Genomic DNA, 13878 nt, shown 5'->3' on the forward strand with positions numbered 1-13878 from the left:
GAAGAGAATATATGCTTCAGTCTTCCTGGGACTCTCACAGTATTCTTTACTTCACTCCTTGGACATTTAATTAGAAAACAATATAAGATTGGCAATATGGGCATTTTATCTCCCTCATAACACTTTCTTTTCCTTCATTGGTTTACTGTGGCATATATATCTAAACACGTATAGAATTAGATTACAGTTAAGAATATAACCAAAGCCCATTTAATCATCATCTCCCATCAAAGATTATCAACAAGTGGGCAATTGGTTTAAGGAATTTTATATTCCCTAAAGAACAGTATTCATTTCTTTCATGGTTTTTTATCCTTGTTTTCCTCCAGAAGCCAAACTAATGCTAAGCATGTAGTAACAATGCAATTCTTGGTGGTGGAAATGAATTAAAGTTCATCTCACCAAAGCTCTGAAATGTCCTTCAAGTATTCGGCTTACTGTATCCAACAATTATAGAAGAGATAACCCATATAACTATTTTTTTTAAAAAAAAATATATGGACAAATATGTTAAGGAATATTTTCCTGAGAAATTGTATGGCTCTTAAATAACTATAAGCTTACACTTGTATGGTCACTGATAATTTAATCAGCAAGCCAAATTTTCTTATGGCAGGAAAACTGGAAAATCATCAATAAACCACTTAGGACAGTAGAAAAAGACTAGAATTTCCCTGTAGAGAACAGAACTAGCTTAATTCTAGCTAGCAACATGATGTTATGTAAGTCATTTATCCTTTCTCTTCATCCTTATTCCTAAAATAAAAATATTTGGACTTTTCCTAGTGACTTAATAATGCTACAGTGGAAATGAATATTTTTTAATTTGTAAATTACTTTCTAGAATACAAAGCACCATATAGTTTTATACATTGTCTTTATGCCACATAGGTCTATTCAAAAAGGATCTATAATCTGCTTGGGGCATAAAACTTAAAATTATCTGAAATATAACAAGCTAAATGTCTAACTAGTAATGCAAGCACCATATTTAACAAGGAGAAGGAGCTCATTGAATGCTGACATGTACAGTAGAGGCCTCATCGCAGTAGAAGTCGGTTTCAAGTTGGGTCATAGTAGATAACTAGAAGTTGGATAAACTTCCAACTTAGATAACTAGGTTGGAAAAAAGAAACAAGGCATTTCAGAAGGTATAAATATCATGTATAAACTCAACACCCCCCAAAAAAATTCAATTATCCAAAGAGCGTACATAGGTGTCTGTTTAAAAGAAAAAAAAAAAATGGTTGAAAGCTTGGAGCTGGTGACTGAGGCTAAATTATAAAAGGTCTCAAAGGCTAAAATTTGACATCAAAGGAAACATTGACAGAATCTGGAAGCTATATATCAGCAAATTAGCACCCTAAGAAAATGAACTGATTTATAATAGAATTTAAGGCAAAGGAAAGGAATTATGAATTAGTTAGCATTATTAGGAATTAGTTAGCATTATCGAGATAGGTACAATCAGAGCTGTGAATAGAACAAGCTGTATAAAGACTAAAGAAAACATATTTGCCACATGTATGAGATGAGATCAAGAATGGGTAAATAGAATCCCATGATAAAAAAAAAAAAATCTAAAACTGGTGCCAACAGATGATGCAGTGATTACATCACTGGACTTCCACATGGGTGACCACGGTTCAAGTCTCAGTCTCAGTGGCTTGAAAATCATGCTGGGCATGTGTGCATGCGTGCCCAAGATCCCAAGAGAATGGAGGAGAAGGAAAAAGGTAACCTTTAACCACTATGCCTGTCTCTGTCTCTCCACAATGAGATTTAGAGCCTTGGATTAGTTGGGATTTTAGCTCCTAATGCATTTTCTCTCGTCTTTGCATTTCTAGTTCCATTTTATCATTCAGATCTCCAGTTGAAGATCACCTTCTCAAACAGTTCTTCCTAGACTACCTGGTCTAATGTGGTTTCTAAGACACTAGCTATCATGGTTTTCTATTTTAATTATCTGTTTATCACTTACTGCATTCTGATCTTTTTCTCATTTATTTCATTTATTTATCTGTCCCCTCCCTTCTGACTTCTGAAATAAAATTCCTGGAAAGACAGAAACATTGGCAGTTACTCAGCACTATTTATCCATGGCACTCAAAGTGCTGGATTAGGTTGCTCAGAAATAATTGGCAGACAAATAGATAAATGAGACATTCATAGCAGCCTCTCAGAAAGTCCATGTTGCTGTTGTCCTCAGGTTTACTCGTTCTATGTCTTCTTCAGGTTAGTAATTCCAGTTCCCTTAAATGCTGAGGAAAATTCTCAAATCGTTTCAATTGTCTCCATTTTTTACTTAGCTAGTTCTAGCTATAGTCTATTATTCATAAGACCTTTAAATAAACGACTTCACAACTTTCATCATTTCCTTCAAACCTAATAAAAGCATATGTATAATAAATAGATTAGCTATCATGCCTTATTGCTTGGACTGAAATTCAGTATAGTCAATGGATGATTAAGGAGGCCTTGACCAATAACCCTTATACTGAGCAAGTGTCTAATGAACTTATCTAGACCTTTACTCAATAACCAAAACGTACTTTTTCTTCTACCCAAGGTCCTCAACACCTAGGCTATAGACCAGTCCTGGTCCATAGCCTGTTTGGGGCTAAGCAGCAGGTCTGTACAGTTGGGGTGGGGGTAGTGGGGTGGGTAGAGGGCAAGCAATCAGGACTTCATTTTGTTTGCAGTCACTACCCCATCACTTGTATTACCACCCAGGCTCTGCCACCTGTTGGATCAGTGGTGGTACGGGATTCTCATGGGAGCACAAACCCCATTGTTGTGTGATTATTTCACTGAATATTGCAATGTAGTAGTGATGGAAATGGGATACACAGTGGATGTGGTGTGTCTGAGTCATCCTGGGACCAAAACACCCCCATGCCCTGGCCATGGAAAGACTATCTTCCCAGAGGCCAGTCTTTGCTGTTTAGAAGGCTGGGGACAGCTCCTCTACTTTATTCTCTGCCACCATTAAAAGAGAGAGACAGACAGACACCTTCTACTTCTAATTCTCATGCTGCATGTCACAATGTGTAATATAACATACATACTTGATAGTTATCATACGTTTTTAGTGTTCTGCTGACAATGATCTCCACATCCCCCAGAAAAAAAAAAAAATGAAAGGAGGGGAGGAGTAAGTAAAGGGAAACAATAGAACCTCCACCAAAATCCAAACATAAAAATCCATCCTGGTATTTATGGGACTAAACTGATTCCATTCTTTATAAGTCTTATATTACTGAAGTACCCACCCAAATCAGAAGTGCTTTTAATAAATATTCATTTGGAAAACTGCTGTATCTGTTTCCAAGTACATCAGTGTTGTTTTTAACAATGTCAGTATCTAAAGATATTAAGGTTTGAACTCAACTTTGTTCTCTAGGTGCTAGAAACTTTTTATTCTTTTTTATTGAATGATTACTAGGAATGAATTTATAACTATAGACCTTATTGTTAAATAGAAAATGAGAATTGATCTACTATTTCCAGAAAGCTAAGAAGAATTTTTTTAAAAATCATCATTCAAAGAATTCTAAGAATACAATTCTCATGAGGGAATTCCAGTGATGCACACAATGATTATTTATAACTCAATGCAGAAATAACATGTAACAGCTAGTTTTATAACAACAGTTTAAGAATAGATTTTGAAAGTAAAAACAGCTAAAATTAACTATAAATTTTCCCCTAGATTCCATAAGTGGAATTCACAGATTTCAAAGTTTATTTTCCTTAATTTTCAAATTGCTGTTACTACCAATCAAATAATTAAATTTGACTTATTATCTAGAGAATAAAATTAATCAAAACTACAAATATGCCTGATGTTTAGGTTTCCTTAGTATACACTCTCTCAACTGAGAAACTTATACCAGAATAGATAACTGCATCCTTTCACTTTTCTAGTATGTTCTAAGAATTTAAACTGAAATCATAATGTCACTCATTTTTTTGTTTTCCATTAAAGAGCCAATGTTCTGTTCACATACAGCATGAGACTAAAATAAAGAAAAAAAATCTATCTTTGAAATGGAAATGGACACAGACATCACAGAGGAACTGTGGTACAGAAAAAGGGAAACCCTAAGAATAAATAAAAGACCAAATCTAATTAAAGCTATCAAAATCAACAGAAAAAATAATGAAGAGGAAATAGATTGTAAATACCTAAATTTTTCTTGTATGACATAGAACTCCATTAATAAATGCCATACCATTGTCACAAAGGACTAAAATAAAGTTAGAAGGAAATGGTTTTCACAATTTTGTACCTGGTTACTTCTGTGGTTTTTTGTTTTTTGTTTTTTGTTTTTTTAATGTGTCAGAGGGCATATGTGCTCACTGAAGAGAGACAGAGAAAAAAAGGAAAGTGAGGAAACACCCCTATGGAACATGGTAATGCTGCAATCCCTTCTCCTCCATTTCTCCTCCTATCAGCATTTGTGTGTATGGGTACACACACACACACACAACCACACGCCCAGCATTTTCCTCAAACTGCTGGGCACAGGACTCAGATCAAATGGTGGGCAATGTGAGATCCAGCCACTTTAACCAACACACCATTGTGGTTCTGGCCACATTTTTCTGTCTTGTTAGGTAAAATTCAGTCCAGTAAGGGTATATTGCATAGTTAATAAAGAGATATATAAAACAAGGAATCAGAAGTGTATTCATTCAGATTCAGAAAACAGAACTGATTGTTAAGTTCAATGGGCAAAGAACGGACACCTCTTTTACCCCTTTCTGGAACCACTGTCTTCCCCATTCCACTTGGATAAAACAAACTCATAAGAGAAAAAGTCATATACAAAGACTATGCCCATCTTTCCTTACTGTTCATTATTTGCTCAATCAACTATTAAGAGAAAATGGAGGTATTTCCTGATATGGTTCTCAAAAGAAACAGTGATGGAGCACTGCTACTCTAAATAAAAATATGTATCATTGACCAGAACAAGAGACTTCTGTCATAGAATTATTTTGTTAGCCAGTTTTAATCTTTTGTTCATTTGCTCACACTTATTTACACAATCATACATTTCATCAATGAATCAATGCAAACAAAGGTTAAAGTCAAAGTAGAGCAGACATTTACTATAAAAGCAAATCACCATCAGGAACCAGGGAGAAGTCACCTCATAGAACTGTAAGTTTTAAGAAAACAATGATAACATTGGAGTCTTCCCAAACACATTTGGAGTACTTTAAATGCAACAAAGAGAATAAAGAAGATCAAAAATCAGCAGCAAAAGCCTGCTTTGTTAATAGTCCATGAACTAGAAGATATTTTCTAAGTACAAAATGAGATACAGGAACATGTTAGGTGATTACTGTTGCAATAACTAAAATATGCCTACCTATTATAGTTGTGTCTAACTTCTGAAATCACTGATATGGCTAACGTCTGATCTTTAAAAACCAGAAGACATTGTGAAAGAGGAAAATGAGGAATAGTTTGACTCACCACTAAACAACCAGCAATTCAGTCCATATATGAAGGTAAAAACTATGTACTTAGCCTGTGATCAAATATGAAAATAAAATGGCACATAGCAAGTATCCAGCCCAGTGACCTATTCATGGGAGACATACAACAGATCATCATTTTTTTCTTTCTTTCTAACGTCTTCAGTCACTGATCTATCAACTTACAGTTCTGATTGCAGTTTCAAGTATGTAGGGTTATCTTTTCTCTCTAACCATACTTAAAAATATAAATTTCTTGGGACCAGCAGGTGGCGTGGTGGTTAAGGCACTGTACACTCCCACATGCCCAACCATGGTTCGAGTCCTGGACCTGGTGGCTTGCTTTCACACTTTCTCTCTCTCTCTCTTTATCTCCCTCTCTCTGTCTCTCTCTGGTAAAACTAAAATAAATGAATGAATAAATAAAATAAAATAAATAATTCTAAAAAGACTATCTCTCTATATATATATATAAATTGCTTCATCCTTAAATATTTATGCATACTTTTATTACTGTAAATTGCTTCATCCTTAAATATTTATGCATAGTTTTATTAAAATCTATGTCTCACATGTGTCAGTCACAAACAATAAGTGTTGATGGGTATGAAATCTTGAAATTTCAAGAACAATGTGACATAGTATATTAGGATACACTCAGTTGCAAGGTAAAATTCTTTAAGCTACTATTTTAATTAGTAGTAATACTATTTTATCTGAGAGTATGACACAGGGTCCTTTCATGCTTTCTTCAAATGTCTCTTCCCTTACATTTACAGGGTGACTACAGTAGCACAAAGCATAATGTCTCATGCAACATGTTTCTTCTGAATCAGGGAGAAAGTCCTTTTCCAGAAATTGCCAGCCAGCAGCCTGTCTTTCACCTCATTGACCAGGACTGAGGCACCTGGCCACCCTTACCTGCAGAGGAAGTTAGGAAAGCAACAAATCTGGGAGAAAGTAAGGAGAATGACTACTGAGTAGACAACCACCAACATCTACAACACTATTACACCAGATACTGAGTCACTATGTCACAATGTTATAAATGAAGAAGTTATATATCCCCAAGATATATTGAGAAAAGAAAGATCTCCCTGCCTTCCTTTCCAAAATGTAGCCCATGTGTATGAATAAGGACTATCAAAGATAGGAAGACTTCCTGGAATAAGGACAGGAGTGACTTCACCTCTTTGTCTTTGCATGGAGCATACTTCTCTTACATAGGCTCTTATGCATAAGGATCTGGAAGGGTTTTATTCGAATAAACAGCTACTTGGTTTAAGCCCCAGTCTTCTTAGATCCAAAGCCAGCAGGCTCTCTGGAGTGTAACAATTTTCTGTTGCCAAAATAGCAGTACAATACATGTTAACATAACCCTTTTAAAAGGAGACAAAACACAATCTCATGCCTGTCCAGTTCTTACATTTTCACAAACCAATGGAAAGCATTAAGAAGAAAATGGATTACAAAAGTTTAGTTCTTGTTTCTTGGTGAATTAGTGGGGAAAAAAGGCACTTTTTCCTACGTTATCACTTTCCATTTTCTGGCCAAACCCCTGTAGTTTTCATCACGCATCATTTTTGTGATTAATGATGTGCACCCAGTTAATGGAAAACAGCAGATTAGGTTTCCACTAATAGTTTTGCAAGTTACATACGTCGGCCTGCCTCATTTAGTAACAACATAGCTGTTCAGTAAGAAAGTAATGGATTTAATCCCAAAGCAGAACTTAGTTTTATGCATACAAGACAGGTCAGATTTCCAAAGTGAAGAAAATTACACTTTTAGAGGTATACTAATCTTCAGTTGAAATGTAACCCTGAGAAAATACCTTGTAAGGATTTTGTTTTGTTTTGGGGTTTTACGTACTAGTAATTAATTTAAGAATCTACAGTACTTACCCATAGGCTATAAAGTAGGTAGAATAGCATCATATAACCATGGCAAAAAAATTAATATGGTCATTCCTATAGTGTACTGAGCTGAAAAGACACCAATTGTTCTGAAGACATAAGTGAGAAACAGTTCCCTAAATGTATATTGATGTATCACTACAATGATTTTGTCAAAAGATTTATAAACAAATAGAAACAAACAGAAATATTCGTTTATTCTGTTTGACAATAGGAAGTGTGCTTTTACATAATTGCAATTTAAGAAAAGCAATATGGCCCAGTTGAAAAAGATAATGTAGAAATACAGGAATCTCAGGAAAAACCCTTGAAAATACACAAATACATGGAAACTACATAACCTATTTCTGAATGACTTCATGACTACTGAAAAGATTAAGACTGAAATTAAAAGATATATGGCAACAAATAATAATGAGTATGCAAGTTTCCATAATTCATGGGACACTGCAAAAGCAGTCATAAAAGGGAAGTTCATAGCAATTAGTGCACACAAGAAAAAGACGGAAAGATGGCAAAAGGACAACCTAACATCATGCCTCAGGGAATTGGGAAAACAACAGAAAAACAAAAAAGTCAGGAGAAAAGAAATAATGAGCAGAAATAAATGAAATAGAAAATAAGTGAACTATACAGAAAATAAATGAGAGCAAAAGCTGGTTCTTTGAAAAGATAAGCAAGATTGACACACCGTTAGCTACACTAATTAAGAAGAGAGAGAGGAACCAGATACTTCAAATTCACAATGATCAGGCAACATTACAACAGACATAACAGAAATGCAAAACAGCCTTAGAGGATACTAAGAGCAATTACATGCCAACAAAGTAGACAATCGGGATGAGATGTACAAATTTCTAGATACATATAATCTACCAAGATTGACCCAGGAAGTCATAGAGAGCCTGAATGGACCTATAACAGGCAATAAGACTGAATCAGAAATAAATAATCTCCCAACAAAGAAAAGCCCAGGTCACACTATTTCTAGAGATCCAAAAAGAAAGAACCCTTCCAAAGTCATTCTATGAAGCTTCCATTACCCACATGCAGGCAAATAGACAGACTAATTGACTGACTGCACATGTCCCAAGTTGACTAGGCTCCTGAACAGCAGAGTTCGCAGTGTTCAGATTTACATTTTTGTTTCTTACAGTGCCAAGGCAGACAAGCTTCATAAGGAATCTGCCTGTATGTCCCCAGAGGTTAGCTTGATGCTTGATATGATCACATATGACCACATACTAGGTATCTAATCATTAGACACGCTAATATATATAAAGAGAGAGAGAGAGAGAGAGAGAGAAAGGTAAAATGCTTCCAAAATAAAAGAAAATAAGCATATTCTTTAAGAATCACATTAAATAATCAATACCAGCAAACTAAGGAATGACCCAAAATCTCAAAAAAAGAAAATGAACAGAAAACAGAAATGGACAATGACTAACAAATCTATAAAGTGGACCATGATTATATCATTCCTTTGACTAACAAAGTTAAATGAACCAAACTTAATGAATCAATGGCTCCCAGCATATACTAAAATCCCAAATTACTTTGTCTATGTGATTTTCCCTGAAAGGTCTTTATCCTGTATACACCATTCAATCTCCTTCATTTTCAAGATAGAATTCAAATATCACACTTCCATAAACCTTCCCTTGAACTCCAATACAGAAGAGTATTCTCTCTTTTCTCTAGAGTTCCAGAAAACACTAATAAAAAATAACACTTAAATTAAATGACTTATTCTATATAGCACCCAACAACCAAAACTAAGAACAAAGTAAAATTGCTACAGCTTAGCAAAATAAAGAACATAGGATTAAAAAAGCAGTATTAACATGGATCTTTGTAAGTTCTTCTTTTTGTATGGGGTATTATTCACAAATTTTATTTATTAGAACATTACATTCTGAAATACAGTGAATTTATTTAGCACAGAGAAATTTTAGGCGAGTACATGAAAATTTCCATTATGGCATAATTTCCCCCTAACCCTAAGAACAATAAATGGGTCTTTTTGGTGAATCCTTTTTTTTTTTTTTTTTAGAAGTTTTTGATATAGAGCATGTGTGCTTGCCAGAAAGACAGAGAGAGATAGAGACACAGAAAGCGAGAAATCATCACCCCCAGGGGGGGATGGCCACACCACAGTCCCTTCTCCTCTATTCTCCTCTCAGGATCTTGGGCACACACACACACACACATGTGCATGGTGTGAGTTTAAGCCACCGGGTCCAGGACTCAAACCACAGTCAGCTACATGGGAGTCTAGTAATGTAGCCATTACACCATCTGCTGGTCCCTTTTTGATCAATTCCTGACGCAAGTCCTAGAATTCGATCATCTACAATTGAACATATTACTCTTCTAAAATTTGGTAAAGTCGAAAAATGCTCTTCACTAGATATAATGTCTTCAAAAAGATCATGGAAAAATGCATGTTTTGATAAACATTATGCATGGTTTTTTTTTCTTCTTAAGTTTTGTGTGGTTTATATGCACTTGCCACAGAGAAAGAGAGATCACTCTCACAGGGGTATGTCCACATCACAATCTCTTCTTCATTTTCCACTTGAGATTTGGGACACCTATGCACACATGGCTGGCGTGCTTTTCCAAGCTGCCAGGTACAGACTGAAACCACAAAGTTGGCCATATGGGATCCAGCACCTTAACCTCAGTGCCATCTGCTGGCCTCTCAATATTTTTTAAGTCAAAATAAATCTGTACTTTAATTATACTTTTCCCACCAACACACACACTCACACACACACACACACACACACACACACACACACACATATACAGTCATATACCATATACACATACATACTTACAAACACACACAATCACAAAATAACTAGTTAAAGGGTGATTAAAATGCAAAAAATATAATCTACCTTTCTGTAGAGCCTTTAGTTTTATCCATTCACGATTTAGACTAACAATGATGAAGAAAAGATATTAGAAAACATATTTCTATAAACTCAGCTAAAAAATAAAACTAAAGTATAAAATGCCAAATAATGAAGTCCAGTGGATAAATTCACTGGTTAAGTTTTTCCACAACCAAAAATTAATTCATCCTACTAATCTAATATGATGTTACATGCATAATTAGACCTTTTACAGGTGTCACAGCTAAATTCTTTTATGGTCAAGGCAGTCTTGCAGTATTGCTCTGTTTTACTAAGGGCAAGGCTGCTTTCTATTTTCATTTATTCTTAAATAAGTGTTTCAAAATCATTTGGTATGAAATATCTCTGGAATTTTAAGTGACCATATTTGATTTAAGACAAAGAAATTTTGAAGGGTAAGTTAATCCTTATGAAAGGCAAGTCTGAGATAGGCCTCTGTATAGATGAAGTGGTCCTTTTCTTATAGAAGAACAGAAATTAAGCCACTAAATTTTTATTTTCTTTTTTTGGAGAGGTTTTGTTTTGTTTTGTTTTGTTTTGCTATAGGGCGTGTGTGCTTACCAGAATGACAGAGAGAGACAAAGAGACAGAAAGTGAGAAATCAACCCCCAGGAGGGATGGCCATGCTCCAATCCCTTCTCCTCCATTCTCCTCTCAGGATCTTGGCCACGCATGCACACACGCCCGGCATAAATTTAAGCCACCGGGTCCAGGACTTGAACCGTGGTTGGCCACATGGGAGTACAGCGACATAGCCATTACACTAACTGCTGGTCCCCAAGCCACTAAATTTTTTAATGGGATCGCAAAATTCGCCTCTGATATCTGGTACTTAAAGCAATAGAATTTCTCCTTAAATACAGAGGCCCAGGTGTGGTAGCTCAGTTGGTTGATGCAGCAAGACCATCTAAGAAACAAAAGTTTGATTCCCAGTCCACCCAAAAAAACACAGAATGGTGATACACATCTGTAGACTCGCCTATTCAGGAGGTCCAGGCAGGAGGAATACAACATAAGACCCCATCTTAAATTTTTTAAAAATAATTACTATGATTATTATGCCATCTACTCTCAAGTCATCTATCAAAACTTCCTACCATGCTTTGTCTGTAAACTGTTACTAGTCAAAAACCTGAAAGCTACTTGCTATTTTTTTTTTTTTTTGGAGAGATTTTCACTGTAGGGCACGTGCGCTCGCCAGACAGAGAGAGACATAGAGACAGAAAGTGAGAAATCATCCCCCAGGGGGGATGGTCACGCCACAATCCCTTCTCCTCCATTCTCCTCTCGGGATCTTGGGCACGCACGCACACGCGCCCGGCGTGAGTTTTAAGCCACCGGGTCCGGGACACGAACCGCGGTATCAAAACTTCCTACCATGCTTTGTCTGTAAATTGTTAATAATCAAAAACCTGAAAGCTACTTGCTATTGAAAGCTATAAAAAATGTCTGGGAGAATCAATACCATTACGCTAACTGCTGGTTCCCAAAGCTACTTGCTATTGAAAGCTATAAAAAAATGTCTGGGAGAATCAATGTTTTTCATACTGCTTCCTAATAACAAAAATGTTACAAAAATATAATCTATGCTATTTTAGTTATTTCAAATAATTAATGTATAGGTATACATATAGGTATCTAAACGATTGAACTGATGAAAACATCAATCAAATAATGTATTGAGCACTAAGCACATGAATAAAAATATTCTGTCATTTATTCTAATTGATTAAGTTTTGGAGATTAAGGAAAATTATGTAGAAGCAAAATAATCACTTAAATTATCTATGGCTCAAATTCTAATTGGCAACAAAGAGGCATTTACCCATAGGTTTCATGTAGTCTTTTATTTTCTTTTTTTCATGGCAAGACTTCAAAAATTTCTCACTGTCCTGGTTAAAACTTGCACACACACACTGTGTACTGCTTGTTTAAAGACATCACTGGCACAATAACCTAGGAAAAGTTATCATACATAATGAGTCTAAACAAAAAAGTATTCATGCAGGTAGAGGTACTGTAACTCAGCATTAAACTGAACACTGCAGAAATCTGTGCCTTAAGAAGATATGATTAGTATCAATGACCCAAAGAAAGGTCTTTTTTAAAATAAGAAAAATAATTATATATATATATGAAATTTCATAGAGATAAAGGAAAATAAATACCCCGGGTATATGCTACCCATTGAATTTATCAAAATTTATATCTAAAATGTTTTTTAAAGATACAAATAACTGATTCTTTCAAGAACTATCTATACAAATACCAAAAACCAAACAGGGTTGAATACAGGCAATATACTCCAAAACTCACACTTACAAAGATTTTTCTTGATGGTTAATTCAGGCTTTAAGGAGGTTAATCTGATGACAGTTTCATTCTGCTGATCAGATATGCTTATTTCCAATGTTATGTTAAGGTCTAATGACACATCATGAAGACACGATAATGATAATATACTGTGAAGGTGACTCAGAGATGACAGCCATCAACCCACTTTTGATCCACTGATCTTGCAGGTAGTGCTTTAACTTTAGTTCCACACACCTCCAAACACCCTGGCCATCTATGTATTCCTCCCAGAAGCTATGGACCCTGAAAGAGTAGATGGTTCTCCCAGACTGAAAAGAAACACGAGGAGTAATGGAAATCAACCAGTACCTAATAAAAACCCATTGAAATTTTAATAGACACCTAACTGAAATGAAAACCTTAGCTATGGAAACAACTAGAAAAATCAACTAAAAGCAATTAAAATAAGCATTGCCTTTTTCCCCTTCAGGAATAAAGACAAGCCTAACCTAAATAAATAGTTCATTTTTAAAAGAAGATATGAAACTGTAATAGCTTAGATTCTTCTCACTCACCATAATGAAATACACTGCTGCACAAATACATTCTTTTTATTTCTTTTTAAAGACAGGGTCTCCCTATGTCAGGGTTCTTCTGCCTTAGCCTCCTGAGGAACTAGGAGCACAGGCACATGCCAACACACCCAGCTCATTCCGGTAGGCCGCCAGAATCAAACCTAGGCCTCTCATGTGATCTCAGCCTTCCAAGTAGAGTAGCGTGAACCAGCATGCACTTACTCAGCCAAGCCCCAAAATTCACCCAATTTAGGGTTTTTAATAACTATCATAGATAGGCAATTTTTATAAAAATTAAATATCAAAGTCTAACACAAAAGTAACCATTTACAAAAGATAACTTCCTGTTTCCAGGTACTGACTCTCAGAATGAGGGTTACTGAACAACTCTCCAAACTGGTACACAGATTTTCCTTCTTAAAAAACACAACTCAGTCATGTAAATATAAAGTACATATTGACACTATTTATTGTCTGGCTTAATAAAAATTCAATTAAGACTTTCTGGGGGAGGATGGAAATACCTATATTTTGTGGACAATTTGTCTTTTTCAGTTTGCTTTTTCTAATATATCATTTTATTGACAAAAATAGTTAAGCATAATGCCTCCTTAAGGGGCCAGCTGGTGGTGTAGAGGTTGAGGAGCTGAATCCCATACAGCCAGCTCCACAGTTAGA

General features: G+C 35.5%; 1 protein-coding gene across 5 annotated transcripts in view; it reads right to left on the reverse strand.

The window, feature by feature from the left end:
- The window catches only part of PTPRK (protein tyrosine phosphatase receptor type K), a 665572-nt gene that overhangs the window by 397017 nt on the left and 254677 nt on the right, over nt 1-13878 (reverse strand). The gene's annotated exons all lie outside the window — the stretch shown is intronic.

Source organism: Tupaia chinensis, unplaced genomic scaffold, assembly GCF_000334495.1.
Source record: "Tupaia chinensis unplaced genomic scaffold, TupChi_1.0 Scaffold000117_2, whole genome shotgun sequence".
Taxonomy (NCBI): domain Eukaryota; kingdom Metazoa; phylum Chordata; class Mammalia; order Scandentia; family Tupaiidae; genus Tupaia; species Tupaia belangeri.